The following is a 14,479-nucleotide window of genomic DNA, read 5'->3' as shown; positions in this document are numbered from 1 at the left end:
CCTCCCCTGATTTAGCCACGAATTGCGTTTTTAAAAGGACCCCCCCAACAGGGGATTCAGGGTCCATACCAGAATACATTTGAAGGCTTTTCCTGAGCCTCTCCAGCCACTCAGTGGGAGTCTCATCCTTCCCCTGGCATTCCCCTTAACGCCTTGCTAATATTTTGTCCCTTTGGGACCACTCCCCGAATACCTTGTATTCCCATGTTTCTCAATCCCATCAATTTTGCTTGGTCCGCCTCCGCCTGAGGGTTCCATGATGATCTTTGTTCTGGCCACTTTTCCACCTCGCTCCCACCCTGGGGGTTTCTGAATTCCCAATCCTTTATGGCAGCCTGCCTTATCATATCTCGTTCTTCAGCATTAAACAAGGATCTTAATATAGCCGAGATGTCATCATATGAATATATACTATTTCCCAAAAATTCATCCAACCTCTCTGCCACCCCCAACGGGTCATCCATTAATTTTCCCATTTCCTTTATGAAAGCCCTTACATCCCTGGTGTTGATGGGAACATTTACAAACCCGATGATTCCGGGAGCTGTGGGGACTTCCCTTAAAGGGTATAGATTATGTCTGTCCCTTTCATCATCACTATCTCCCGTGTTTTCTCTCCTCGTTTTCTGCCGGGTTCTACTGGCAGGAGGAGATGTGTTTTCCCCGGTGTGGTGTGCGTGTGTGTGTCTCCCCGTGCTGTGTGGAAGGGGGGTTTGGGGGCTGAGAAGGTCCCAGAGCACCTGCATCAGGCATTTGTACATTATGTGGCGGTGCAGGCTGAGCCGGGGGCGCTGATGGGGGAGCTGCCGGGACCCATGCTTGAGCTGGGGGAACCTGGTATGGGGGGGGGGGGAGGGTTTTCTAGGGGTTCCCAGGTTTTTTCTGAGCTTACCCTCTTGCTAGAGGTCTTAATAGGGAACAACTGTACACTGGCATATTCCCATAGCCTGGCATAGTCCAATTCCTCATCATCCCACTCCTCTTCCTCATACAAGTGATCTGAAAGTGCTTGGCAGAGCTTACTTTCGAAGATACCAAAAACAGGCCAGTATTGGTATTTTCCAATTTCCATATTTCCCCACACGTCTACACAATAGTGTATAATTTTTGATTTGGACCTCTTCCGTCTCACAGATCAGTCCTCCCAGTGTTCTAACATCCAACGCAGGGGACTTTCCCTCGGAATCTCAGGGAATTCGTCTTTTCCCCCCTTTCTTGTTTTTGAATGCTTACCTTTTCCTGGTTCCAGGTGTTTACCCTTTCCTGGCTTAGAATTTTTCCCTTGAGGTCCTCCCTGCACCTTACTGTTCTTTTGTCCCATATTTAAAAGTTTTCCTTACCATATTCTCAGTGTCTGTGAGTCATTCCAAAAAGTCTGTTGCCCGCATGCTAAATGTATACTTCGGTCCTGTCCCGAACTAAGCCTTACCAAGTGTCTAAATTGGTCTGTCTTTGACTGAGCCTTGCCAACCTAATAACTGCACAGCCAACCAGCCCATGGGTTTTCAGCTGGAAGATGGGTGTGCTCTCAATGTGCCTTCCCAAGTCTCAGCTAGCACTAGAGCTCCTGCTGGGATTCAAACCCAGGCTGCTGGCATGCCAGGTGGGAATGCTACTGCAGAGCCACCAGAGCTGTTGCTAGGTTATTAAGTCTAGCCTAGCCCAGTACCTTTAGCACTGTGGCAGCAAAGGCCACTCTCACGTGCCGTTGTGGGCACGAGGTATGGCCAGACTGAAAGACATGCAGAGCGACTCCGACAAAAGCAAGGAGCTGTCCTTCTGGGGGTATCTGTGTCCCGAACTTATTGGCTCGAAGAAGATAAGCACCAAAAGGCGATGAGCACCATGTACCCTGCTTGTTAAAGGGGGGTGGTGACAAGGGGAGGAAACAGCAGCCAACCAGTGGGATAACATCTGAGGGTGGTAACAGGGGTGACACGCAGGGGAAACTTCCAATGAGGTAGGAGGGAGGGAGGGGGTCCCGGAGACCAGCTTATCACTCGAGGCCCTGGATGGAACTTTCTAGGTGGAAGGGAGAGGTATCTGAGAGACAGACAGGCTCCGGGGTGGGGTTGGGGGGATACCTCAGCAGGAATACAATGAACTGGGTGGAGGGAGGAATGACAGGCAGACCGAGGGGGGAGGAGAAGGGTGGCTGGACCATTTTACAAAAAGAGGGGAGAGGGAGCAACCATGACTGGGGGGAAACTTAAAACACACTCCAACAGTGTGCTCTCTTCTTACTTGTTTTCCTGGGCTCCCCAAACCCATAGTTGGTGAGGTTTACCAATTTCTTGCATCCACGAGAACGTAATTTCCCTCCCCTGACCCATCTGTGGGTGGATTCCCATAACTCCCCGAGTTTCAGGTTGTATGCGTGTTCTGAGTATACCCGATTTCTTTTGCTTCCCCCATAGTCAACCACCTCCCTCGCCGGCTAGTGGAACTGCGGTTTATTGGGGTCCGCTCTCACCCTGTGACTATGCCACGTCTCACACACACATCCACTCACACCCCACTCAACCACACCATATTTATGGCTCTTTTTCCCACATGGATTCTTTGTGCACGTTGATTTAACGAGTGAAGAATTGCTGCTGCAGCCTCGGAGATTTAGTTCTGAATTCTGAAATCTTGGGACCTGTGTTTTCTATGTTTTTTATTTCCTTAATGTGGCTTTGGCAGCTTTTGGGAATCCAGTTGGTTCCAAGGAGTTCCTCCGTCCCGTCTGGCCGCTGAACTCAGCGGGGTGCTGCCCGGATTGAGGATAGGGAACCCCCTGGATACCCCCAAACCGGATCATCTCAGGGGTCACCAAGATTGTTAATAAATGGAAATTTATTCAGCCAAATTAAAAATAAAAATAGTTTTATTAGCAGTCAAATTCTATCTAGCCAGCCATGGAAAAAACAGTGCCGAGCCTGGGATCGATGCTGGGTGTGCAACAAGGAGTCAGCCTCAGGAGAGGTTTTCCCCTATGCCCACACACCTCCATCCTGGCACAAGTGGTTTTTTATAGGGAAAATTCCACCTAAGGCCAAGATTTCGGCAATCAGTCTTTTCTTCAATTCAGAGTCCATAGGTTGATGAGATTTTCTTTTTTGGTGATGAGAAGAACAATTCAGTGTCTGGAGTTGTTGAATCCCTTGATGAAATTTACGGGAACACTGCATTCACATGGATCTGCCCAAGGATTTCCATGATATCCATCTCGGGTTGTTCACGTGATAATCAGCACCTGGGCATCCCATATCTTTCCAGACATGGCCCATCTCCTGGCCGAGCCACATCCTTTTACGTGTAAATCGGGTTTCAACATACACCAGATTTTGCCTGCGAGGGTGGGGGGGGGCTTCTAGTACAAACGAGTATAATCTAACAAGTATCCAATATTACATATTTCATACAAGGAATGGAACAAATTATGTTTTCTACACATAACATAGATAAGAATTGATCCAGCCAAATTAAAAATGAAAAATAAAAATCTTATTTTATATCTAATTCTCTCTGAGCCAGCCACAGGGAAAAGGACAGTGCCAAACTGGTGCTGGGTGTATGACAGGAAGGACGCCTCTTGGCAGAGGTTCCCCTGGACACCCACACCACCCTCTTGGACCAAGCAGTTCTTATAGGAAATTTTCCACCTGAGGCCAGGATTTTAGCAATCTGCCTTTTCTTCCCATTCAAAGTCCCACATGTTTATAAAGTTTCTTTTCTCTCTGTTGAGGTTGAACAATCCAAGTCCAGGTGTGGACAATTTTCCTTGATGGAGTTACAGGAACGTGGCTTTCAGATGTATCAGCCCGGAGGACTCCAGCGATCCCAATATAGGGTCGTTACTGGGATGATCAATGCCTAGGTGTTCCAGTATCGCCCCAAGGAACAATCCATCTCCAGGCGAGCCAGAAGTATTAAACTGTAAATGAGACTTCGGTTTTTGGTGTAACAGATATGTGTGGGGGGTGGTGGGTAGGTTGTAGCTCTTGGTGCTGGCGTGTGTGCTGGCAACAACAAAATATTACACATATAAAGTTATATTTCCATGGACCAAATATAACAATGTTACATTGGCACAAATTATAGTCAACATATATGTCAATTTTTTCTGCATTTTTTTTCTCTTCTAGACACCTGCCATATTAAGACCACTTCTGAGATTTCCAGGTTAAAATGTAAATCTAGACTGAAAACTGTATTTTCAACCTTTTTTTTTCTTCCTGTTGCAGTATTTTTAGCAGGACACTCTGCTTCCACAGATTCCCAGCACATAGTTCACAGGCTCTGTCAGAAAAGCACTACTGCTGTACAGTGATGGGGACACTCTAGTTTAAACTATCCTGTGTGTTCTCTGGGTCCTGCAATGCTTGTGACACTGGGCTGAGGCTGATGTCAAAGAAGCAGCCAGATTTGTGTAGCAACAGCAGTTCCCACAGCTGGGGGAGGAGGAAGACAGAAGGGAAAAGCACTTGGGCCATGTTGTGTCTTCCTCCAAAGCCCACAAGCACCTGGCACTATGTGGACACCTTGGCCACAGCAGTTACTCTTTCAATCACAAAACCTGATGGGCAGCAACCCTCTGCTGGTCTGTGGCCTCTGAGCAGAATTTCAAGGATTATCCCAGGAAACCTACCTGAACCAGGGAGAATTTGTGCACCCACAGTGAACCACTGTAATATTTGACATTAAGAATTACAGCATACATAGATTTTTGTTCTTCTGTGTCAATCTGGTTTGGGCTTTAACCCAGCATGAAACTATCAAAAAAAGAAAATGAAATTGTTATAGATGAATAATGAGATGATTTGCTCTCGCAATTAAGGGATGACTATTGTGTGAATATTAAGAAAAGCTTTAATGATGTATAGTGTTGCATTGTGTTATTGAGTTTGTTCAATTTGTGAAGTGGTTTAGTCTTGCACCCCCATGTAAGTTGTCCTGCCTTCCCTTGCCTCCTCCCATCCCTATGCCAATCCTCCTTTCCCTCCTCCCCTGAAAGGTAACCCTTCTGAAGAGCCCGCCCCTGGACCCATCCATCACTCAGCAGCCCTTCCTTTCTTTCTAGAAGGTTCCACGTGGGACGTGGAGTGATAGGCCTGACAGCCAGGTCTCCTCCTACCCTCCTTTCCCATTGGTGTTCTTTCATGTTTGTCACCCTGATTTCCGCAGCCCTGTTTGATCTCATTGGCCCACTGTAGGGCCATCCTCTGGTTACCACCCACTGTTATAAACCTGTGTGAGAGGCTGCACGCTGCTCTTGCAGGCTGTCTACCCTCTGACTTAGGAAGCTCTTCTGAGCTGCCAAATAAAGTTGGGTTACAAACCCCTGCATGAGACGACTCCTTGCCTTTGTCGTCACCGCCAAGGTCTCCCTGGGGTTCAGGAATTTGCCGTCCTTACGTCCCAAGGTTTGGGAAGGTGGCCCGTGCTGACCTCGCTGTCCAGCTGAGCCAGGCACACATTTCCAGGGCAGATACTGCAGCAGTATAGTTATGTTATTGTAGTTTAGATGTTGTGAAAAAAGCATATTTATGATTGGCTTTTAGCAAATGTTACAATGAATATTGTATGTGTAATGTTAGAAAGTTATGCTGTATTAATTCTCTTACGTATTAAGTGTAGTTTTAGGTTACAACATAATGTTAAAATAGAGACTATGTATGTGGGGGGGAGTTTTCTTTTTAGGAATGAGATACTTGCTTCGAGGAGCACCTAAATCTTCCAAAGGAGAGGAATTTATGGCTTCTTATCAGAAGAAGCTAATTTCTTCAGGCCTTGCTCAGACTTGAAGATGCCAGGGGATTAAAGGGAACAGTTGACATACAACAGACAGAGTTTCTTGTTTAGAATAGAATGTATGCATAACCATAAAAGATGTATGAATATGCAACAAGTGTATTGTTTTAAGGGTGATTCCTTTGTTCACAAGTCATGCTTTTCGTGACTTAGTGTCTGAGAGCATCCGGATGTCCATAATTCTTTGCTTTTTATTGTCTTGTAATTGTCCTAACTCTAAACTTTATTACTCTAATTGTATTATTATTTTTATAACCATTTTATTAGTATTAAACTTTAAAAATTTTAAAAACCAAGTGATTGGTGTTTTTCACAGAAGTCCTCTGTTCTCCCCATAGTTCCCTTTTCCCCCCTCTGTAATGTTGCCATCAGACAGCCTGGGTTGTTTAGGTCAGGTAAAAAGAAGGCGTGCACATCTGCCTGTTCCATGAGGCAGCTGGGAATGGAAAAGCTTGTTGCTTAGGGGGTGCGGCATGGCAACACCTGACCTCCAATCCAGTTACAAGAAAGCAATCTCCGCCATCAAACGGCAAAGAAAAGCTGTCTGACAGACTTGGGGAGGGACCGGGGTTGGCTGATGCAAACCCCCTCCCAGGAGTATAAAAGACCTAGCATCCATCTTGAAGATGAACCAGCCATGTGGTACTCTTGAGGGCTATTCTCAGCGCTGTGAAGTTTTCCTTATGTAGACCTTTTGTTTTATTCCTGTTAAGGTTTAATATACCTTTTAAATTTTCAAAGTGAACAGTTGTTTTTCACAAAATTAATTTACCCCTGAATAATTCTGTTATTCACAGCAGACCCCAGTCTTCTGGCTGTACCAGAAGGTGAACACGACTGAGGGACAGTGACGACCCCCTCGGATAAGCACCCACCCGCTTCCCGGCACATGGGGCACCAGCGGAGGGAACCGAGCCTAGCCGGCGGTGGCTGCGACAGCCGCGGGCGAGTGTGTGCAGGAGCGCCCGCATCCCGACACCCGCCTCAAGGGGTCAGGCCGCCAACTCTCGCCAGTATTTCACCGTCGTGCCACCGCAGCACTCGGGCTGCCTGCAGAGCACGATGGCAGCGCCGCGCTGCGGGCCGAGCTCCCCGCGCTGCGGGCCGAGCTCCCCGCGCTGCGGGCCGAGCTCCCCGCGCTGCGGGCCGAGCTCCCCGCGCTGCGGGCCGAGCTCCCCGCGCTGCGGGCCGAGCTCCCCGCGCTGCGGGCCGAGCTCCCCGCGCTGCGGGCCGAGCTCCCCGCGCTGCGGGCCGAGCTCCCCGCGCTGCGGGCCGAGCTCCCCGCGCTGCGGGCCGAGCTCCCCTGGCAGCACCGCCCGCCCGGGGCCGCTCCCCTCAGGGTCTCTCGCCGGGGCCGCCAGGCCCCGCCCCCTGCGCGCGCCCTCTGGCCGGAGTGGGCGGGCCTCTCGCGGCCCCCGCCCCCAGCGGCGCCGCATCGCGGCGGCCATTTTGTGCGGCTGCGGTTGGTGGCGCGGGGCTTGGCGCGCCGCGGGCCCGGGCGGGGTGGCTCCATTCTAACCCCTTTTTCCCGTACAGATCCCTCGGTAAGAGCGCGGCGGCGCCCGGGCAGGCCGGGCTGCCTGCCCAGTCCCGCGCTGCGAGCCCGCGGCTCGGCGGGGAGATGCGGGGAGGGAGGCCGGGCGGGCGCGTCACCGCTCACAAAGGGCCGGGCCGGGCCGGGCCGGGCGGCGCCTCCCGCCTCGGGGCGCCGAGCGGGGCCGCTCGTGCCTCGCTGCGGCCCGGCGCGCTGAGGCCCGCGGCTCGGGCCGGCCTCGGCCGCTCCCCCGTCCGTGGCTCCCCCTCGCCGCCCGCGCACGCCGAGCTGCGCGGGCAGGTGAGTCTGTGCGGGCCGAACGCAGTCGCCACGGGCCCGTCCGGCGGGGACGGCCGAGTGACCTTGCGGCGGTACCGGGGCCCGAGCCGGGGCACGGGCCGCAGGGCGGGGGCAGTGCCGGGGCCCGAGGCGGGGATTTGACGGGTCCGGGGCTGTGTCCGGCGAGCCGGGTGCGGCGGCGAGCAGGGCCCGGCGGGTCTGGATTCCGGGGTGCTTGGCGAGGCGGCTGTGCGTGACCCGGGAGTGGGGAACCCGCGCAGAGCAGGTACTTGCCCTGCTGATGTGCCGCGTGGCTTCCGTACCGGCGGCTGGAGGCTGGAGGCTTCTGTTCCTTTTCTGTCCCATTAGATGTAGAGCATTTCTTTATCGCGCTGCATTCTGTTCCTTTAAACCATTTAAAAGAACAGAAATTGCGGTGGATATTTTCACTAAACCCAAAGCTGCCTCATGTCATACCTGTGTATTGCGTACGGTTAGGAGACACTGTGGTGTTCTTCCTAGCAGGTCTGTGTTCAGATACGGCTTTTTGCCAGCAAAGTGGATTTTTGTACCAGTTGGTAATCTGTAGCCATTCCGGGATTTAGTTAATCTAAACAGGTACAGTTTTGACAGACCGTTTTATGTCTTTTATTGACTAACAATCAAAGATGTTTCTGTGGACCCAGGCTGTTTCTACCCTAAATACTTAAAAATAAGTCAGGAGAGATACCTGAAATTTTATGAGTCCAAGTTAAGTAAAATAAATATCACTAGGCTACAGAATTTTGTTGTGTTGTATGCAGTAGGGAATTAAATGAAATGCTAAAGCAATAGTGACTTGAATTAACCTTTTGCAAGTGTCTGTACAGCAGTTAGTAATGGACCATCTCTGCAACTAATGCTTTTGACCTGGGTTCATTTAATTTTCTATAATGAGTAAGGATCCTTTCACAGAACCAGTTTCTAAAAGAAGTCAAGCAAAAAGACTTAAGCAAAGATGAGTCATAGTATAATCCTCTCTTTTAGTTTTTGTGTGACTTCTAAACTTTCATAGTAATAAAGGAACGTGAATTAGATGATTGCATGTTTTTTGAGCTAAGTCAGCTTGTGAAGTAGTTCAGTAGTTTACGCTCTTGCTGACAACTTCGTGGATGTTTCCTCAATAGAAATAAAATTTTACTTGAGCAGGCTGAGAGTAAAATCTGTCTGCCTGTAATTTTAAGGTCAAGTTGGGAATGAGGCTGGAGTATTAATTCCTCTAACTGTCCTACCTTGTCTGAAATGTAAAAAGCATGTAATTGATTCATACCTTTAATTGGCAAAGCTCTCTGTACTACTTGTTATTGCCCTTACAGTTTCTGCATGACCAGGCAATGATATTGACTTAAATTCTCCCTCTTGGCCAGGAAAGGAAAACACAACCCCTAATTTAATAGTAGAGGATGATGAATTCTCTGTAACCGCACATTTTATTTATAACTGCATGTGCAGAAGATAGGTATTGTCTGTAGCTGTAATTCAACAGGCTGACACTAGCTCTCCTGCCTGCGTGTTACTGTCCTGTCCACATGTGAGCACTTGCATTGTGAACTGAGCTAAAGAATGTACATGGGACAGGGGAAGGATTTATTGCTCAGTCCTACAAGGAGTTGTTGTCTATACAGTGTTAAAACTGTACTCTTGATATTTGTCTAGTTGAATAGATACAGTAGGGTAATTTACCTTTTAAGTAAAAAGAACAGTCCTTTGGACTGGTGCATCATACAGAGAAGTCTTGTGAAGTGCTAATGAGTTCATTGTATGTCTGAGTAAATCATTCTTTCTTTTGCTTCAATGAATTCCTTGTCTTCATACTTCATACTTTTGCTTGCCTACAGGTTTGTTTTGCTTGTACTTCCTGCAGGAAAATACTTTCTTCAGGTGAAAAATGGTGGCTTGGATCTCTTGGTTTGTCCTTGCTGTCCCAATACCAATAGCTGCATGGCCTATATATTTCTGAAGACCTTTCAGAACTACTGGCATTCCAGTATTTTTGTGACTGCAAACATCAGGCTTAAATGATTATGCATGCATGGGTGTATACTGTGTCTGTGGTCACTGGCTGAGGATAATAATGCATGTTGGAATATAAGCACACATTTCGGAAGCATGTTAGTTTGTTGACATGTCTGTGTGTCTTTTTACTGGACTGGAGAACTTTCAACCAGCCTTATTTAAGTGTAGGCAGCTACAGTCAGCCTTATTTTTTCATAAATCTACCTGAAATTGAGTTCTTAGTTAAAAGGAAATTGATTAGAAAAGAAAACGTGTCTTTAGCTTGGTAGCCTGTATTAATGAAAAGAGAGAAAGCGTGATTGCTTATTGTGCGGGGGTTTTTTTTGTTTGTTTTGTGGGCTTGATTGTTTGGTTTGGTTTTGTTTGGTTGTTTTGGGTTTTTTAATATGAAGTTAGCACGAAAGAGCTTTCCTGATCTTGTTGCTAATGTTAAAATACTAGTTTCAGAATTGACTCACTTTTCTACTGCTTAAATTCAGTACTTCTTTCCCAAGGAATTGGAGAATATCCTCTTCTTCCACAGTGTTGTTGAGTAAGGAAACTATCTTCCACACCTCTGTGCTCCATATGCAGAGGTGAGCATCCTTAGCCTAGACCTGTGCATCAGTGGTGCAAAGACTGTGCTATTGGTAGGGTTTGGGTCAGAAGTTTAGTTAGTCTTAAAAGCATGTGTTGGCATAGCAGGGGTTGTGAGTACACCAGGGTGGAATTGCTTCTTCCCGATACTGTAGTTTGCTAATGGCTTTTTTTGCTCTAAGACCCCATGTGTTTGTATTAGTCATTTCCCTATGCTGCAGCTGTCTTTTTTGCTGCTACCAGGCTTGCAGAAATAGGCACTTATGGTGGTTTTGTTTTTCCTGCTGTCCTTTCATCTCTAAGCTGAGGGACAGGTCTGCAAGCAGCCTTGAAGTGCAATCCTTCCTTTTGTTTTAAAACAAATAGGCAAGGTGCATCCTTCTTACGGGGTGACATATGCACAGATGATCTGTCTACTTAATGAATTATCTTAAATAAAGACATAATATGGCAGTATAACTTTGAAGATTTCCCTTTATATGGATGTCTTGAAAATATCCTCTTTATCTACAAGTAGGGTAGATTTGGTTCTGTCAAGGCAGGAAGTAGTGAAACAGAAGGCCGGATCTAAGAGTCAGAATACTGTATACTGACTGGATGAAAGCAGTGACCTCTGGGATTTGAAGTAGCCAGTGTAGCAGGTGCTGCAAATTATCTGTGAAAAATGTTTTTCAGACTTTTTTTTAATGAATATTTTTACAGGTATATTTCTGTTAGGAGTCAAAAGTCCCAAGTCCAGTTACTGCTGCAGGTACTGTAACCAGATAATTTTTGTGCTTCCTGATTTGCTCCTTGCATTTTTGGTCATAATTTTTTCATCTGATAGCTAAAATTAATTTTGATGCTTGGTGATAAAATCTTAGGTTCAACATCCCACTGTAAGTGTATACTGTGCTGCTGGAACGCCCAGAGCAACGTCAGAGCTGGGATAGCACAGCTGATGGGTGTGGTGCTGGGGGGTAACATAGCTAGGTAACTGGGATCCCTGTCCTGTGATGCAGGCATTGACTGGGAGATTAGGAAGAGGACAAATGTTTAGCCTCTGGAGGTAACTCCTGTCAAGTGTGAGGGAAGGGTACTCGCTCAAGGATGATGTAATAGCGGTTGCAAGCAGGTGGACCACCACAGAGAAAGGTATCCACTACCCAAGAGAATTAGCTGTGCTGGGGGTAATCTATAGGGATTCAAATAACAAGCAATCCCCTATCAAGCCACATGAAGTCCAGAGCACATAAATGTTGAGCCCTAGTGCTCACTTGCCAAGGTTTTTTAAAGGTACTACTTTTCCCTTAGGTGGATACACAAGAGAAATGCTGCAATATTCTCAGGAGGTTAAAAAAACAAACCTAACTGGCAAACTTTAGCAGAGCAGGAATTTGGCAAAATTTAAAACAGGCAATCAGAATAAAGCATTTCATTTAGCAAACTCTATGCATCCAGCCTTATTTTCCAAGAAGGGGAAGTTAGGAGTGAAAAAGAGAGAAAACCAAGATACAGCTGCTATCTTTGATCCAAGTGCAATCTCAGCTATCATCAGCTCCAAGGATGATAGTGAAATTACCATATGCATCTTAAAGCAGTAGGTTTTACCTGCTCTGACCTCCTGTGGCTATGCCTCCCAGGTGGGACTTCTGGTTATCCAGTCCCTCTGGAGCTAGATTGAGGCTGCAGGCATGGGGTGTGGGGCATTGCTTTCAGTGTGCCAGTGCCTGACAATCATTCTGGGCTGGACTAGAGGTTCCTGGGGGCAGGGGTGTGGAATGGAGCAGTGCACCTCCCACTTTTGCACAGAACTGCCCCCTCCTCTTCAGTCGATTCGCACTAGTAATAATTTTCTCTAGTTTTTCGCAACAATCCATGTGGCTGAAGTTTGTATGGAACGCACCATTGTCGTACACCAGGCCGTTGACATTGATGTCAATGAAAGGAGGAGGACAAGAAGTGCTCCAGGTGGTTACCTGATTCAAGCAGTTTGAGATCATCTTTTTTCCTCCTGACTGATCTGTGGCTTTGAACTGTCTGAGACTCTGGACAGACTTGAAAGACTCAAGCAGGTTGGAGAGGAAATGTCCTGTAGTCCCAATTGGCCGGTACTTGAGTACAATGGAGAGTGGAGACTGACAATGAAGTATTTTGGCCTGAATAAAGTCATACGATCATTGCACCATCACTGAATGCTACTGTGCCAGACATGCTGGAACGTCAGTATGACTTGAAGTCCAGGGCAGCAAAGTGGTGCCACTGTTGAGATTGCCAGTGTGTTTTTCTCCATTCCTTTAGCACCAGAGTGCAGGCCGCTGTTTTTGTTTACCTGTAGTGGCATCCAGTACACCTGGAAGCGGCTGCCCCAGAGGTGGAAGCGCAGTCCCAGCGTTTGCCATGGGCTGGTGTAGGGTGCTTTGGAAAAGAGTGAGGTTCCAGAATACTTGCAGTACATTAATGACATCAATGTATGGGGGCAACACCACCAAATATGTTTTTGAGAAAGGGGAGAAAATAATCCAAATCCTCCTGAAGGGTGTTTTTGCTACTATCAAGGAGTTGCCCAGAAAATTCAGTTCCTAAGAGTAAAATGGCAGGATGGATGTTATGAGAGTCCAATGAATCCAGTGGTCATCAAGGTAGTGTGTCCAGACAGCAAAAAGGAAACACAGGCTTTCTTAGGAACTGTGGGCTTTTGCAGGATGCGTATTCCATAAGATGAAGTACGCATCCTGTAGTCAAAATTGTAAGCCCTCTCTGTCATGTGACATGGGAGAGAAACAATTCTAGGTGGGATTGTGAACAACAGCAACAAGTTTTGGACAAATTCAACAGGAGATTGTGCAGCAGCCTTTGGGCCACTCAGGACAGGATAAGATGTGAAAAAATGTGCTCTACGTTGCAGCTGGAAAGCATGGTCTTTCCTGGAGTCTCTTGACAAAAAGTACCCATGACTTGAAGACAGCCCCTGGGGTTCTGGATTTGGTGATAAAGAGGAATCTGAGACCTATTACAGCCCAACTGAAGAAGAGATCTTGACAGGTTATGGAGGGGTCGGAGCTGCCTCAGAAGTGGTTGACACTGAAGCACAGTGCTTTCTGGCATCCATAATGATAGTGCTGGACTGAATGTCCAAGGGAAATTCCCTTCTACACATCATGCCACTGATGCCATGTGGAATAAGTGGATAGCTTTGACCACACAGTGAGCTCAGATAGGAAACCCCAATCACCCAGGGATATTGAAAGTTGTCACAAAGTGGCATGAAGGCAAAAATCTCCATACCATCAGAACAAGAGGAGGAAAAGGTGCCACTATGCTAAGGAGGCTCCACCATATAATCAGCTACCAGAATATTAAAAACAATGCTCTTTTCACTACTGCTTCCTGTCATACCATAGGGAAAAATTGAAGATGGAAGGCTGCCATATGGAGTCTTACACAGTGAGTCGTGGAATCTATTGAAGGACAAGGTGGTCCTTGCAGAACTGAAAGCCATCCAGCTATCTTTAGATATTGCTGAATGAGAGAAATGGACAGTGTTCTACCTCTGCATTGGTTTGTGGATGGTGGCAAATGCTGGGGGGAGGGGGTCTGGACTGAGGGAAAAAAAACAAACAATTGGCAGGTGTCCTAGTTTAGGGCAAATTTGGGAGAAAACCTCTGGGAGGAGCCCCCAGAAAACAAACCCACACAGCTCCTCCCTCCCACCTGTTTTGGGAAGAATTTTCTCGGAGAGAAGTGGAAAAGAACCTGTTTATTTAACAAACATAACACTCCCTAGCACCAGAAAAAATGAACAACATCAGATGACAAAAAAACTCTTTTCACTACTCTGAAGGGATGACAAATGCAGAGAGTCTCTCTTGGGAATGATTGCCCAGGTCTGGGTGCTGGGGATTGCTCTCCAGCACTGGGGATGGCTGCTGCAGATAACAAAACACAGGCTCTCGGTGTTTCTCAATGTTTCCCAGGTCCCAGTCCAGAGCAGGTTGGGATGATATTCAGGAAAGGGAAAGGGAAAAAAAAACAGGGAAAAAATTGGACTGCTTAGCTAAACTAACTAACAAGCAAAAGCAAGGGCAGAAGCAGGAGCAAGAGCAAGCAAGCAAAACAAAGCCAAGCCAGCCAGCACTAGCCTCTTCTAGACAACAGACCATGGGGGAGGTGAGCTGGCTGATAACAAAACAAACCTTCACTTTCAGAGTCGGTTCTGAAAGCACAGAACATAATATCAAACATAAACAGAATACAGGA

At 47.3% G+C, this 14,479-nt stretch overlaps 1 protein-coding gene across 8 annotated transcripts in view; it reads left to right on the top strand.

Annotated features, from left to right (window-relative positions):
• The first annotated feature begins 7,216 nt into the window (after positions 1 to 7,216).
• Positions 7,217 to 14,479, top strand: part of PHF20 (PHD finger protein 20) — a 68,833-nt gene continuing 61,570 nt past the window's right edge. For 3 of the 8 annotated variants that reach the window (XM_021536648.3, XM_021536655.3, XM_021536647.3), the window contains exon 1: positions 7,217 to 7,340. The gene's annotated coding sequence lies outside the window, so the exon portion shown is untranslated. Of the gene's footprint in view, positions 7,341 to 9,486; positions 9,530 to 10,158; positions 10,240 to 10,942; positions 10,992 to 14,479 lie in introns of all 8 variants that reach the window. The other 5 variants (XM_021536652.3, XM_021536649.3, XM_077787061.1 and 2 more) reach the window with 3 other exon arrangements.

Source organism: Lonchura striata, chromosome 17 (genome assembly GCF_046129695.1).
Source record: "Lonchura striata isolate bLonStr1 chromosome 17, bLonStr1.mat, whole genome shotgun sequence".
Lineage (NCBI taxonomy): Eukaryota > Metazoa > Chordata > Aves > Passeriformes > Estrildidae > Lonchura > Lonchura striata.
This window is presented reverse-complemented; position numbering and strand designations above follow the sequence as displayed.